The sequence below is a fragment of the Uranotaenia lowii genome, chromosome 3 (genome assembly GCF_029784155.1).
Source record: "Uranotaenia lowii strain MFRU-FL chromosome 3, ASM2978415v1, whole genome shotgun sequence".
NCBI classification, from domain to species: Eukaryota; Metazoa; Arthropoda; class Insecta; order Diptera; family Culicidae; genus Uranotaenia; species Uranotaenia lowii.
This window is the reverse complement of record NC_073693.1, coordinates 150,349,837-150,366,287: the sequence shown is the minus strand read 5'-3', so window position 1 is coordinate 150,366,287 and position 16,451 is coordinate 150,349,837. Positions and strand designations below refer to the sequence as shown.

At 33.2% G+C, this 16,451-nt stretch overlaps 1 protein-coding gene across 4 annotated transcripts in view; it reads right to left on the bottom strand.

Moving 5' to 3' along the window:
• Positions 1–16,451, bottom strand: part of LOC129753982 (uncharacterized) — a 326,624-nt gene that overhangs the window by 173,149 nt on the left and 137,024 nt on the right. The window lies entirely within an intron of this gene.

The window sequence follows — 16,451 nt, the reverse complement described above, 5'->3', positions numbered from 1 at the left end:
TCTTGATAGAAGAATTACAGACTGAAAATTAAATGACGGATAGATAAAGCAAACGCTTAGTATGTGAAAATTCACAGATGTTGAAAATGAGCCAAGAGCATATTTTATGGAAAGCTTCAAAGGTGCGTTCTAGACCATTCCTAGACCCTAGACTTCTCCCAGCCATTCAACTGATGTGGGACAAAGAGTCTAGAACGCACCTTTGAAGCTTTCCATAAAATATGCTCTTGGCTCGTTTTCAACATCTGTAAAATGTTTCGGCATGAATAAGCCATAAGATGCTTAAAATCAATCGAGAAAAAAAAACATCTGTAAATTTTCTCCTACTAAGCATCTGCTTTATCTATCCGTCATTTAATTTTCAGTCTGTAATTCTTTTATCAAGAATTTTCGTCGTTACGTTCACCGCAATGCCATTAAAACTTGCATAAAAATAAAAAATAAATTGGGAACAGTCCGGCTCGGCTTGGTTGCCCGGTTTTCATTTAAAAATTCCCGGATTTTGCCCGAATTTATTCACTTTATTTGGCAAATCAAACAAAAAATAATAATTGTGTTGTAAATTTTTTTTCATTCAGCCACCAAAACAAAAATTTTTGAGAAAATTTTGCAAAAATAATCATGAATGGATTTTTCGAAACCTAAAATACGATTTAAAATCTGTTTATGAATTTTGATGAAAAAAAATGTTTTTTTCTTTTATTTATCTTAATTTCTGTTGAGTAATCAATTTAGAAATGAAATGCCCGTACGTTGACAGGTTTTTAAAGAAAATTGCCCAGATTGTCCGGCCCGTATTGGTGCTGAAAAAATTCCGGCAACCTTACTCATGGGGGTCCAATGGAAGTTTTGACAACAGATTGAGTCCTTTACGAGTTAAAAACATTAAAGACAAATAAAAGAATGTATTATTAAATTCCATCATATAGTTCAAAACGTTCATTTTAAAAAAGTTATGTAGGGGGAAGGGTGCCCCTTTTCTTCCAATTTGTTCTCATTGAACAAAAATTGAGGTATTTTTAAAAATTTCAAAATTAGAGATGAAATTCAAACTTTTTTTAAACCATTTTTCATCTAACTTTTTCCGATATTCCTTGATACAACTTTATAGCGAGAAAATGTTGATAAAAAGGTGATTTTTGTATTTTGTTTACCAGGAACTTAAGATAGATGACTAACGAGCTCATTTATGAATCTCTCATTGTCATATCATTTATCAAATAAAAAATTCACTTTTAGTTGAATAGAATAAAATTTTAAGAACGTATTTGAGATAAGTTTTTGATTATAGAATCGCTATGAACTTGAAACTTTTTTCAAAACTCTGATATTTTCCAACAAAACAATATTTTCCAGAATAGTGAATCGAAAAAACCGTGTTTTTATTAACTCTGAAATTGTGAATTAAAAATTTTATTTCAAAATCTAAATTAAATTTTGAAATAAAATATAAAAATATCTGAATTTTAAAATTTTTCAATCTGAAACGAATGAAATGAAAATGTTACATGGGTAAGACCATGTTTGGAATGGTAACAACTTTGCAACAAAGAGGGTATGAATAAAATAACAATAATATAATCACAGACAAACAGACAGGGCACTCTGAAGAAAATCTGACTATTTTTTCGCAAAGCGATAAGACTGCCATCTGTTGCCGACATTGCCTACCAACATCGGGATTGTAAAGAAAACCATAGTAGGAAGCCATGATATCTTGGAATTTATAACTCAAGTGTAAACAAGCAATCGTTTGTGCTGGTGTAATAATTTTCTAGGGAAATTTTTGTTTTCAATGAACCGTGATTGCAATAAAGATTATCATTATAAAAACAGCTTAACCGTCCTGGAGGTCACAGGTAACGGTAATGAAATACGTAGTATTGATTGTTCTTTTTTTAGCGTCAGGAAACAAATTATGAATATCAAATTGATTCGACTAGAGGAAAAGATGCCCAATTACAGACAGCTGCAACAAACCAAAGGACAACCCAGCATCAAGTAACGGAAGTCAATGTTTGGAACCGATTTGAACCTCTTGAATCTTTCTGTTTTAATTTTCTTTGTGCATGAAATGAATGTTGTGTTGAAAATACAAAATGGTGTTTCTTGATTTCCGTGAATTCCCTTTGGTTTAAAATAGTTAAAAATTGCCAACGGTTATTCAGGATCTGTGTTTCCATTTCATGCAGGAACAACAAACGCGTTTTTAACGAAGACGGTTTTTGAGTCAATACACAGTCCAACAATTTGGAATAGGTACTTATGAAGTCTAAAGAGATTTTGATCTAATGATTAAAAAGGATAATATGAGCTGAGTCTCAAGTTTGAGTCATAGTTTTTATAGTTTTTCAAATTTGGGGAAAACTTTATTTCAAAGATCTTCTACACTTTATATAAACGAATTCTGCTGTCTAACCGTCCTTCTCAAGAGTCAGCATATTTATACAAATAATTATTTTAGAACTGTGAACATATTCTCATTATTTCCGCTCATTTTTTCTTAATTTTGCATTTGGGTGATTCCCGTATCGCTCGAATGAAATCAATTCGCTCTCTGGTAGCTAGAACTGCTATAAAACACATTCTCGCTAAGACTTTTTTCACGAAAATTCTATCTCCTAAATCCATTGACTATTCTTTCAGCTGAATTGCGGCGGTTAACTGTTTAAAGGAGAAGTGTCCTATTTTCATTCGCAAACCTTTGACACGACTGGTATCGCCTAAAATGAAATTTTTTATGTTGTTAGATTATTGTTTTGTCACGACCTTCGGGGAATTACGGTGATTGCACACATACCTTAACAATTTCTTTGAATTCATTCACTGGTTCGATCAGCTTTCAATACACGGTTCCGTTCATTTTTTTATCATTGAATCTAATAGCCAAATTCTTCAGGCTAAAATTACCACAAAATCAACGACAATAAAACTTTGGCAAATAACAACAAACGAAAATCAACAACATACAAGCACCATGGAGATGAACATATAATTGCACTGCTACCATGATTAAAAGATCGGATTTTCTTTCAAATGATTTTAGTGCACTCTAGTGTCGACTCTGCCTAGCTTCGACAGAGTTTGCGAAAAACCAAAACCGAGTGTCCTGTCTGTTTGTTTGTGATATAATGTTCCTGGAATTTCTTACAATTTTCCCTATATTTTGAAACAATTTTTAGAAATATTTAAAAAATAATAAAATGAAGGATCAATTTCTGATAACATGAGGCAACAAAAATCACATTTATACAAAAAATATAAGAGCTGATTTTGACAGGTTTGGCAGTGCAAAATATTTACGTATAATTTAAAAAAAAAACTGTAAAATGTTACATAGCCATTGAAAATAAGGGTTTTCATTAAATGAGTAATTTTGACTTCTGAGAAAAAGAAACATAAGTAGATTTTCTTTTTAACAGTTCTACGTAAATACAGGAATTTGACCAGGAGAAGTTGGCCATGAGAAAAATTAGTGATCGGTCGGCTCCGAGAAAATTATTGTGTAAATTTTTTAAGTTCAGAAGTGAAATTTTTAAATTAAAAAAACGCAAAATCGGACCATGTGAACGTGAACAGAAAAAAATCTAAAACGAGTTTTCAAGAAGATATCCGTTTTAATTCACCATGGCGTTACTACATTTCATTTCCGAGAAACGAAGTGCCATCAAATCGGCCAACAAACGAACCTCAAGAATTGGACGGGACTGGACTCGATGAATTTGAGCTTGAAATGAATCTTAAAATCCTGCCTTGGTGAGCCCGTTCTGATCTATTTATTAATTTGTTTATTAGAATAATCTTATATCTTAAGTCATCATATTTATTTTTTGTTAACACTCTTCGATAGATTTTCTCTTTATAGTTTTGACTAAGCATAACGAACTCTACCGAGTTTGTGGATTTTGTTCACAGGAACTTAATCATTTACACTTTATATTTAAATCTATTATTCAGGAATGGAAGTATTTTAAAAAGAAAACTTTAAAACCGACCGCTGAATTGCGCATGCTAGAATTTTACTATTGTAAATGTGAGAGTATACTTTTGTTTTTTGATTGTGTTAGATATAGAATTTCCATCAAAGTATTTTTGCAAAAAGAAAATATTTTTTACTTACTTTATGAAGTTGTTTTAATTTTTTTTAAATAAATACATGCTTAACGATGACATAATAAACAAAATTTAGCATAAAGAAAAGTTTTGCAGTTGTTAGGATAATATTCTGAAATATATTTAAGGTTTCTAATAGATTTTTGCAAAGAATTATTAAAAGGATTATAACACCATTTAAATGAAAAACAGTTTTCAGTTCTGTCATTAAAATTATAAGGTACACCGGGGTAAGTGGGAACGGTTTTTCGTATAGTTCAACTTTAAAAAATCATTAAAAAATCAGCAGTGGGTCAATTTTGATAAAATCGCGTTCAATGTGATGCAGAACATGTTGTTCACAAATGCTGAAGAGATAAGCTTGATAGACGCAAAGCGAAAAAAGTTATCACGTAAATTGTTATGGACTGCTGGTGTCTTCACTTACCCCGCTTTATGGGGTAAGTGGAGACGGTAGATTTTCCCTTTGATTTCTCAGGAAATTTTCAACAAATTTGTGTTTTTTTGGTTGAATACGTTACTTTATTGCTCGAACCGTCCGAAATTTTAAAAAAAGTTCATGGTACTATTTATAAGGCATCTTACAATGATTTTTGTGTGTAATCCGATATTATCGAGAATATATACTTATTTTAGAAAAAAAAGTAATTTTCCCAACTTTGCATGATCTGAATGTTAAATAAAGCTAAATTGTATTGAATGAAGAAGAGAAAATTGAAAAAATGTGTAAACATCAAGTATTTATAAAGCCGTCCCCACTTACCCCAGGTAGGGTTTGGAATCAAAATTTTAGATTTTTGCAAATAAACCCTTTTTTCTATATTTTTAACCGTCATTCTTTTCCTAATTGGTTTGAGAAATTTGCGATTGAAAAAGATGCACATCAACTCCACATCGTAGTTAAAAATAGAAAATTTACAAAAAGTCACCGTAAACATCCGCAATCGTCGGAACTGTATCTCTTTTACAGTTATTGGATAGATTACAAGTAAATTTAACATTCTGCATTAAAAGTTTGAAAAAAATAGTGGACAGTATTGTTTAAATAGCCACCGTCCCCACTTACCCCGCGTCCCCACTTACCCCGGTGTACCTTAATCATTTTTTTTCTAAATTGAGTTTGTCAGATTGCTCGGTTTTAGCCCAACTTTCTAGTTCAAAATTCAAGAACAGACCGTCCTCGTCTCAGATTTAAAAAACACAAATGTTCGAATTTTCCCCGAATTTTTTCACATTATTTGCATAAATGGGCAAAAAAGCTCAAATCGAGTTATTATAATTTTTTATTTTTGTGATATACTTTTATCAAAATATCGTGGTCTATTGAATGAAAGCCTTAAATACATTTTAAAATCAGCTGATAGGTTTTTGAATAATAATGTTTCAATTCTCGATATTTAGACAATAATTAATGTATGTTTTCCCTTATTTGCCAAAATATTTCCCGGTTTTGGAGTTGAAAAAAAATTGAAATATTGGAGTTGAAAAATCTTTCAATAGAGAAATTTTATTAGTTTTCGAGTGCGTAAACGAAGAAAATTGAAGTTTTGTGTTGAAAGTTTGGTGCAGATCTGAAAATTGATATTTTCAAATGTGATAAAGTGCATGAGGGAAGTGCTGCACCACCCAGATTGCCCAGGAATGCTACTGCCTAGAAGCCCAGACGAAGGTACCACGGCATTCTTCTTGCGAATGGTGAGGAGCCGGAGTCTGAACCTTATGAGGATAAGTAGATTTTTTTTTTTCAATTATACTCGGTTGACAATCTGTGTAAAAGAATTTTCATGTTTTTTTTTTAAACAAAGTTTATTTTGCTTTGCAATAATTTGCAATTTCAGTTCTCTGCGTCCATTTTTGCTTCACTGCAGGAAATATTTCAAAGGAATGTTTCACTTGTTCCATAGAAACTTGAGTGCCTAAGTTTTCATTCAAGAGCTAGCTTTACAGAACTGATCATGTAAGCTTTATCCAGGCTTCGGACGGCTCCTGAGGTGTCACTCATAAGTGCAAGAACAAAGCTTCACAAAGAGGAGTGGAACCCACACTCTTGTGAGCGCTAAACCGCACACACTCTGCTCAGCTTCCCGAAAAATAAATCTTCGACACTCACTTACATGAGTGATGTGTGCTCCGTCAGTGTAGCTCTTAGAGCGCGCTCTTAGGGAAATGAAGTGTGTTTTAGGAAACCGTCCTTCCAATCATGTGCGTACCAAAAAAAGACGTTCATTAATGGAATTCTTTAGGCGGCGCTTTGAAAGCAAAGCGTGCAAGTGCTTGGTGTCGAGGTTCACATTTCAATGTTTTCATGAAATTTATGTAATGTAAATCTACTTAATTACATATTATGACAATAGATGAATGGGGAAAATTTCATTATCAAATAAAAAAAAACTTGTCTGTACATTTTGATGACTATTTTATGCCATATGACTTAGAAATTGCATAAAACACTGCACTACTATTTTTTCAGATCTCTGGGGGAATTATCTGGAATGTTTAAGAATTTCACAACTCGCTGAAAATCACAAAATTCTTTTTTCCATAAGGGTTGTCCGAAAATATTTGAATCTATATATAAAATACGACACAACGACAAATAACACCGAGTTTCAAATTGGAAAATTGATCTCAAAGATAAAAATAAAAATCTTTCGAATAACAAAATAAGCAAAATTTTAAAAATAAAAAACACTCATAAACGTTACGAAATACCTTAAGTTGGTCTTCTTTTATAAATTTTCGTCATTTCTGTAGTTTTTACCTTATAATCATAAATAAAGTTTTGCATTTTGGTTTTAATCTTTGTGTTATCTATCCATCTTGTTGAATTAATGAGAAATTCAGGATAAAATTGATAAAAACTTGGGTAATTTTTGAGAAAGTTTCAATAAAATTAGTAGACATCTACGTTGCTCTGAGTTCATATGAAGTCATTTTCGAATTACTAAAACCCGTAGGTCTCAACAAATTCGTTCAGAATTTGAAAGTAACGATTACAAGAGTAAAGTTATATATGCAGGTTTGTATAAAAAAAATTTAAATTTTGTTCAAAATAAGAAATATATTTCTCTCTTAAGCCGAGCCATCTTATCTTTTTTCCGATTTTCAAATTCTCTAAAGGAAATTTTCCGCTGAATAACTATAAGAAAGCTCTTCAAATGTACCCTGAAATATTTAACAAAGCATCTTATAAATGGTTATATAGTAAATTTTGAAATACTTAAATTGTCTCCATTTCAAACAGGTTCGAGTAATTTAACACTTTACGCATTATTAGATTTAAAAGTATGCTGCACACAGTACTAAGCTTTTAAATCACGTGATACTATTTGTGCTATTTGGTTGGAGTGAAAATAAGCCGAAAACGCGTCGTGAAACTGAACGTAATTTTTATGAAGACATTATTTCTACTCAAGATTGAATCTATAATGTTAATTGCTTCACAAATCAAGCATATGTATTTGCGTTAGGATGGCAGCCAAATGGGTGAAGTTGAATTTCGAAAACTGCTCATAAACATTTGTAGATTGGCCCAAAAAACTAACCTTGCGAAATTTCAACTAATTCGGATTTATTTTGGGGTGCCTCACAGCGCTCAAATTGATGGTTTGTTGCCCTCAAAAATCTCCTAGGGGGGGACCAAAGGAAATCAGAAAAAATCGAAATTTTAATTTTGATGCCAAAAGACTTAAAAATCTTGAAAAAAAATTTACTTCAAAATTTAAAAAATCACGTAATTTGGTTTGTATTTAAAATTTTTTTTCTATTAGTAAAAATCTAATTTAAAAATCCCAAAATATCTGTTTTTTCCAAGGCTTGCAAACAAACAGCTCTCATGATAAAACTAAAAAGCATTTACAAGCAAACGGGTTTTTGAATGTGAAAGAGCTATTTTTTCACTTTGTATATGTATAGTTATAGTACTATTTTTATAGTCATTTCGTGATAAATTTTTGATTTAAAAAAAAAGGACTTTTCCAAGAGTAAGACCATATTGGACAAATGGATAGGAACCCTATCACATGGTTAACTTTGAATGAAAATGGAAATAGTGGGAGGGCCTAGAGGAATGTGTGAAGGTAAAATTTCGTTTGTATTTTGTAGCTCAAACTATTTAGCAATTATTTTAATTTTTGCCCCTAAATGTATGCACCATAATAGTTCTTTTTTTGATTATAAATGTTTAAAAGCAAGGTAAAATTTATAAACAAGCATTTGTTAATATTATAAATGTTATTTTTTTATCCTTAATGATCAAGAAAACTCGTTAAAACCGTCATCAACTTGTTTCTGGAAAACATTTTGGGCATTACTAGTATATGCTAGTGTTGGTATTGATATTGATTTTATTTCATGAATCCAAAACAAATCTTGTTAATAACACCCTCGCTCGACACTAGCTAGCGGACTGTGAAACTAACTTTCAATGTTCAATCAGCACCACTATACTGCAGATCACTTATGCTACCTTTCCCACCGTGGGGGAGCAATTTAGTTTCACCCGGTGAAGAACAGTCGTATAGGTTCTAGGCGTGGCTCGTTTGGTTTGTTGTTAGATAGAGACTTATATTTTACCAAAGTGTATTATATTATATTATTTTCATTAATTCCGGCTTGATGTTATTAACTTTTTGATTCATTTTCGAAAAAAGCAGCTAGATACGAACCAAAGCGAACAGCACCATCAATTAATTACCTGGGCGCACATTGTGTACACCTTAGGAGGACTCTTTAGGTGACGCTCTTATAGAGTGCTCATTTCAATTTTGAGTGTTATGTGAGTGACGAAAAACGCTCTCTGTGTGTATGGTCACTCCGCTCCAATCGACCACTCTTGCTCCGCTCACAACAAAATTTAAAGAGCGGAGCTGATTGTTACACCGCTCTTGTTGGGCTCTAAAAAGAGTCCAAAGCCTGGCTTTATCCAGCCCATCGAGTTTTTTTTTATTTTGACGTATCTAAAACTAATTATGATAAAGAGCTTAGCGAACGTTTGGGCGTTTTTCTGTTTCGTTAAATTTGAATTGCTCTAAAAAGTGAATCATAATGATTGAAACATTTTTAACTGAATAGAGGAACGCTTTGTTAGTCTATTAATTTGGTAATTAAAGAATTTTTTGATAGGCTGGAAGAGGTTGTACCCAGCTACAGAAATTCAAACTGCAGGTAACTAAGCCAAATTGCTAAGTTTTTCAACCGTTTACTAATAATTTTACTGATCATTAACCCCTCATACTATCCACAGAGTAGACGGAAAGATACGAAGGCAAAATAGCTGATCTACAGCAACCCAATTGTAATATTCTATTCTCTATTTGTTATTGCGGTCAGTTTAATGTTGGTAAGTATCGTAAATTCCTAATTCCGTAACAGCATTTGATGTTTCAATTTTTCATATATACTTTTCCAAATGGCATAAATTTACAGTACCGTTCATAATTGTATAGAAATTGGAAGCAAGCGCACTGTCACTTCGACTTTGATCTTCCATAACTTTTTACTGTGATGATATTTTTTGATCAATTCTTTTGCGTTAGATACATCAACTATCACACTGTTATATCACACAATTTGAGCTTTCTGAAGTTTGTATGGCCTGAGAAACAGTAATTCTACGAAAATCGGACTTTTTGGATTTTTTTTTATTCAAACTGCAATATTTCTGAAACTATGCTACATTTTTTATTGAAATTTTGCACAGTGATTGTTGAAATATCACTAGCGTAACTTTTGATCTCATCGCTAGAACTTTTCGAAAACTTCAGACATGCTAGCTTTATATTTCAACAATCACTGTGCAAAATTTCTATAAAAAATGTAGCTTAGTTTCAGAGATATTGCAGTTTGAATGAAAAAAATCCAAAAAGTCCGATTTTCGTAGAATTACTGTTTCTCAAGCCACACAAACTGCAGAAAGCTCAAATTGTGTGATATAACAGTGTGATAGTTGATCTATCTAACGCAAAAAAATTGATCAAAAAATATCATCATAGTAAAAAAGTTATGGAAGGACAAAGTCGAAGTGACAGTGCGCGTGCTTCCAATTTCTATACAATTATGAACGGTACTGTATATATATAAAAATATTATATGAAGCGTTTGGTAGGGATCTCCACGCTTCATTCCTCCCCTGTATCCTGTATCTTTTGCGGTTTTCATCACATGGTTGGCCTGGCCGTAGTAATATCTGCAATGCATAGCAATATGTAAGAGATAATACGCTGAAAAGAAAAATGAATGACGCAAGTCTTCCATTTTCCAGGATGCCTAGGGTAAGTGAGCCTTAATTTGGCATGCTCCTTATCTTGGCCTGCCAAAATGCATTTTGGTGTTTTTGATGTCAAACATACGCCAAAAAATGAAAAAAAAATCAAACATAACAGAAAATCGCATATTGCAACATTCTGCAAAGCTTTGTTCACAATTGAATTCAAATGATTACGAAATAAATTTTTTTCACTTGACAAACTGCAAATAAAATTATGATCTTCGGAAAAAATCTTAAATGAACCTACCTTGCTAGTGCATCAGCCAACTTCGGATTGATTTTGAAAACACACCTCTTCACGGAAAAATCACTAAAAATCACCGTTGGCTACAGCGAAACATGGCAAAAAATATAAAATTATTATTTACTCCAAACTGCGTACATTTTTATCTAGAGTTTAAAAAAATATAAACATTTTTTTTGCCTAATCTTGGCATGCAATTTCACAAATAGAAGTATGTATGTATGTGTGAAAACGACATCAGCAGGCAGTCGGCAGCCGGCAGCCGGCGGCCGACGGTGCACAGTGGTCTGGAAATTGAAAAGCCGGTCAAAAGTAAAATGAATGATTGAAATAAATTTAAAATATCATGAATGTATTTTGGACTAAAATTAATTCATTTATCTCTCAAGTCGACTCAAGCTTATTTGGCATCTTAGTTGGAATTATAATGCTTCAATTTGAGCTGCTCTTTTATGGTAATTTCGAGAACTTTTCTTCTCAATAAAATTTACCTCTTAATAAATTAATTTACCGGATCCGAATCCGCATTGATATCTTGGATCTCAATGTTGAAGTTACTATATCCATACCTAAAAAATTCCACATTTGGAAATGAGGTTTAACGTATTTTGATTTAATTTGATTTGCTGCATATGTATCGCTTTGAAAGGAATTGTTATAAAGCTAAAATTATGACACTCTAAATATTATGTTTATTCAAAAAAATTATTGCACTGCAATGTTGGAATACTATGTTGTAACGAACTTGAATTTTTATTGTTTGCAGTTTCATGTGAAAACAAAAATAATATTTTGACCAAGTTTGTTTTTTATTATAGATCACTGTGCATCAGCAGGAGGTGATGACGTTTGTTCTCTGTTGGAAAGGAATATGCGAAAGAAGCGCTGCCGAGTTTGGGTGATGATTTTGCATGAGTGCGAGTGGGATGCAGCACGAATTTCAGCCAGCTTTTGAATTTGCTGTTCGCTTCCATTGCCTATAGTTTCCAAACGAATGAGTGAGATGCAATCTATTTCTATCAGACTGGCTGGAGTGAGCGAAAGTTTGTTTTGTTTTGCTTTCCCGGTGTACGCAAACGATTGCTAGAAAATTCCTCAGGGCGACATTTTAAATATGTATGTTTAAAAAAATCTTTCGCTGACTTAAGTTTTAGCTTTAGCTTGCTTCTTGCCTCGATCATAATAGTTTTTAAAATGTCGGTCCTCCTTTTATGGGAGCGGAATAAAAAAATATGAACATTTACTATCTTATGTTACCCTGTTAATTTCACTGGAAACATATCTATCATGATTGCATGTTACAGATTTAGCAAACGATTTGTTTGCTTGGTTAAGGAACATATTTATGTTATGTTTATGCCATAGTTTGGAACTTATAATAGAAATTATGAATACACAAAAACTGAAATAAACTAGTAATGCTTTTTGACGTAAGATTATAATTTTACACGCAAGTATCAATTATAAAAATTGATTGACATTTCGTACTTCCGACTTTTTGAAAACAATACAGAACATTGATGTGCTTCCTTCCGGGATATTTTCAATGAATTCGTGGGGGTTTTTGTTGTATTAGTGAGGCAAGTTTTGCCTAGAGACGGCCAACTTAAGGAACTAATAAAGGGCCAAAATTCGGCGCGGGGGCTACAATAAGGAGCCTTTCGATCAAAAGTTTGATCAGGATTATCTCAAATTATCAACCGTTTTCAAGCAAGGACATATTTTTACTGCATTTCAGGCTAGTAAGCAATCATATTTGTCGAAGGACTATTGAAGGTACACATTACAGGTAGACTGCAATCATGGGAAATCTAGTCAACCATGCCTTAGGGGCCAAGATTGGGTACATTCACCCTACATGTTTTGGCCATGTTGATGTAAGAAGAAGAAGAAGAAGCGAGTCATACTCATGTAACTCCGTTGTTTAGGTGCTACACTTAAGTCTTCTGAGTTAAGTGCTGCAAATTCAAAAGTAAACATCGAAATCAAATATGTACACCAGCTAGATTATCCAACACCAGTCTGTCAACTCAGTCGTAAATATAAACTTTGAACTATTTTTTTTAAATATGTCTTTATTCGTACCAATTCATAATTGCATTTATATTACATTATTACATTAAATTAGGTGTTCAGTTCAATAATGAACTGTCCAGAGCCCTATAGTTTACTAATCACTAAAATTTATTTATTCGACTTAAATTTGCTGAGCGCAATCAAGAATTTTTATGTAGGAGAATCTAAATCTAAATCAATTCAGAATCAACTATTTTATAAGTAACGCTAGAAAATAAGAAATCAACACACACACTGTACACTTCACTAATTGTTAAAATTAACTACACATAACTCACAGGATCCATGATGAAGTGTTAACCATCACCAAAACAGTTGACTGATTTGCCGCTAGTTTAAAGTACCGTAAACTGAGGGAACTTTGATCCCCGAGGAAACTTTGATCAACATGAAATTTTTGCAGATAATCATCATTAACTTAGTCCGAAGTTAAAACGTCTTATGACTGTTTTTCAACGTTTGGAAGCCTATAAATTGAGTTTCAAATAGGCTAAATTTGGTTTGTAGTTGAAATTTTTTTATTTACTTGCAATCTAATCTTGAAGTTTTAAAATATCTGTTTTTTCGAAGACTCACAAACAAACAAATCTCCTGATAAAATGATAGCATTAATAAACAAATGGTTTGTTTTAAGGGAAAGTTACCTTATTTCCTGTTTATAGGTTTAGTTTTAGAGTTATTTTTATGATCATTTTATGTTAATTTTTGTATATTAAAAAAACGGATATTTTCAATGAGAATGCCTGTAAAGAACAAATGGCTAAAAACCCTATTAAATGGTTAAGTTTGAATAAAAAAAAAAGAACAAAGGAACAGTGGGAGGACCTAGGGAATTGCATGACATTGTCTATCTTTTGAGTAGGATATTTGTTTTTGAAAGAAAATGTTGAAAAATTCAATTGAGTCCAAACAAAAAAAATACTGCTACAGATATTTCAAGCCTTCAGTGCTTATTAGCATCAAGCCAATAATTTTGAAGATGTTGAGATACGTTAAAACCATAGTGATCAAAGTTACCCCGAAACAGGAAATCTGGTTTTGTAAAAAACATGTAGTCGTATCCACTAATTTCGTTTGAATATTCTACTATCAATGATCATGCTTTATACTCCTTACCTCAGTAAGTTAAAAAAAAAAATTATTTCAAGTATTTTTGTATTTTAATATTGTCAAAATACTTTGAAAAAAAAACAAAATAATTTCAAATCCAAATTTTTGCTTCGGCTTCACAGAAACTCGCTAATCAAGCCGTTATTGCTCAATCTAAATCTGAAATGGAAAACCTTGTGAAGGACTCTCGTGACATTCACTGTCGCTTTTCATTGCTCATTGAGATAGGAAACCGGTCAGCTTCTGGCCAAGAGTGGCCAAAAGCCAGAAGGTGCGGTATGACGGCGGCTGGACTGGAGACTGGACTAGTTGGTTCTCCGTTATGTTTTCTATATCTCTCTAAATCAACACTTTCACTAATAGACATTTTTTCCGCTGCGTGCTTGGAACGAGACTGGCTTCATCGGTGGACCTCCTCTTGTAACGACTGTTAGTACCTCGCCATCCTCCTGTCATGCAGCAATTGGCTTCTGGTTCTCGGCTCACCGGGATAAATCGGTCTCTCGGTACAACCCGGAGTACAACTTTTCAATCCGGTTTCCCTCATGGTGCACTTTTTAAGATTCGACGATTCACATTCGCATTCGCCAACTGCATTCACGGTTAAGATAGATTTAAGGCTGCTGCTGCTGCATGTTTGCCAGTGTGCCTAGTGCCTTTTGGATGTCAAAATGTAGGGCACCGTACGAGCCCAACAACGCCATTGGCCATTGGCATCTGGGTAGGTAGGCAGTTTGGTTCGACAGGTATTCTTTGGGCTTAGGAGTTTTACTGTAGCGTTTTTTTGCTATCCATGAAACTTGACTAAGATTTGCAGCTGTGAGTTGAAAATTTTCTAATGAAAAACAGGAATCAAGCTTGGAAACTTAACGTTGGGAAGGTGAGCAACAAATGATGATTTCCGTTTTCACTTTCTTGTGCCGCGAGTTATCTCATAAAACATTCACTTTCAACTCCTGTAGTAAGATATATTCGATTTGACTGAGTCTTTCAACCCAGTTCAACGATTCGATTTCCCCACGAAATGCAAAATAAACGATTTTAATTAATTTGAGTAAAACGAAATAAAAATTCCTCAACCGAGATTTGAACTCCAGTCCTCCGAGTTCGCTGTCCAATATCTTATCACGATGCCAACTCATCAGTTGATATGAACCAGGCTATAGCTCTATCGGCGAGATTTTCTTTTTAGGATCCAGTCAAAAGAAGAAAGGGAAAGACCGCAAGGAATATTGAAAGAAGGTAGTGCCGAGAGCCATATTGGATTTTTTTTCGTGACGTCACTGTTACCAAGCTGTCGAAGGTTTATACTGGTAAAACTCAAATTTCAAGGTTAAACACATTAAAGAACTAAATTAAAATCCAATTTGATTCGGATTATGTTGTAAGGCCACTAGTTGATTGTGCTATGAGGTTTCTTTGTGTTTAATAGACTGTAGTGTGTGTTATTCTTGAATTTGTTATTGAATGCACAGTCATGTTCTATGTGGAACGAGCAAAAATAATAATTTTCCCCTTTCAAAAGGTCTGATTGGTAGTTTATGGCAGTGCACCTCATCGTCATGATTTCTAACACAACGAATCTAACATGGTGTACCATGTGAATTTCTAGATTAGAACAATTACCCCAATTAAACCATTGCAACTTTGGTTTACTAAATTCCAATAAAAGATTGTGGTTGGATTCGAAAAATACTATTTTTGGTTATTTTATTTTATCAACGATTCAAACCTAACTGATTTCAACATTTATAAGCAAAATTTTGAACTAATTATCAAGTTTTGTCAATTTCAGTTAGGATACCTCAGCAACTTCAATCGTCTGAATTAAAGCAAAACAACTACTCCATTAAACTTTTTTAGTATCATTCTTGAAGAACAATAATATTTCTAGAATTGTGTGCCTTCAAAGTCGAAAAAAACCTCAAAATTTTTTAATTGCTAACAAAAAAGGAAAAATAGGAAAAAAAGGAATTTTCATATAAATTCACAGATTATTGGCAACAGTGACGTCACAGGCGGTACTAATACTAAAGCAAGGCTGCCTCGGCACTATTTAAATATTCCTTGGAAAGACCGAAGAGTGTCAATAGAGTATTTCCTGAGACAGATTGTGGTAGGGTAGCTTTTTGTTTTTGTTTTGAAAAATGTAAACATCAACTGGTCGCCATTTTGATCTTTGATGATAAGCACTGTTCAATGCTTTCTTTTAAAAAGTTCTTTAATTAAAAGCATCAACATACCTTCATGTCTTAACTTGTTATGAATTTACAAATCATTAAATAAAGAATTTATATTCTCCTCACCAAGGTGCGCTTGCAAAACCACTACAATTGCATTGCCAATTTTATTTCGTTACTATCTGGTCATTGAACATGCGTAATGTTGTTGTTATGTTTACCCTACCACGATATGCCGAGAAAATTTAAACATGAGAAATCAGCTGTTCGTCTGACAAGTGGGGAAATGCCTTATGGATCGATGGATGAAGCTATTTTACAGAGAGATGTCGCCACCAGCGTTCAGAGCTGTCAAACCCAAGGCGGGTAAAGCTTCAGGTGTGTTCTTATACCAATGCACGGAATCGTCCATCTTGTGACAGGCGTGACAGGCAATCGTAATCGTAGGCATGGTAGGCGA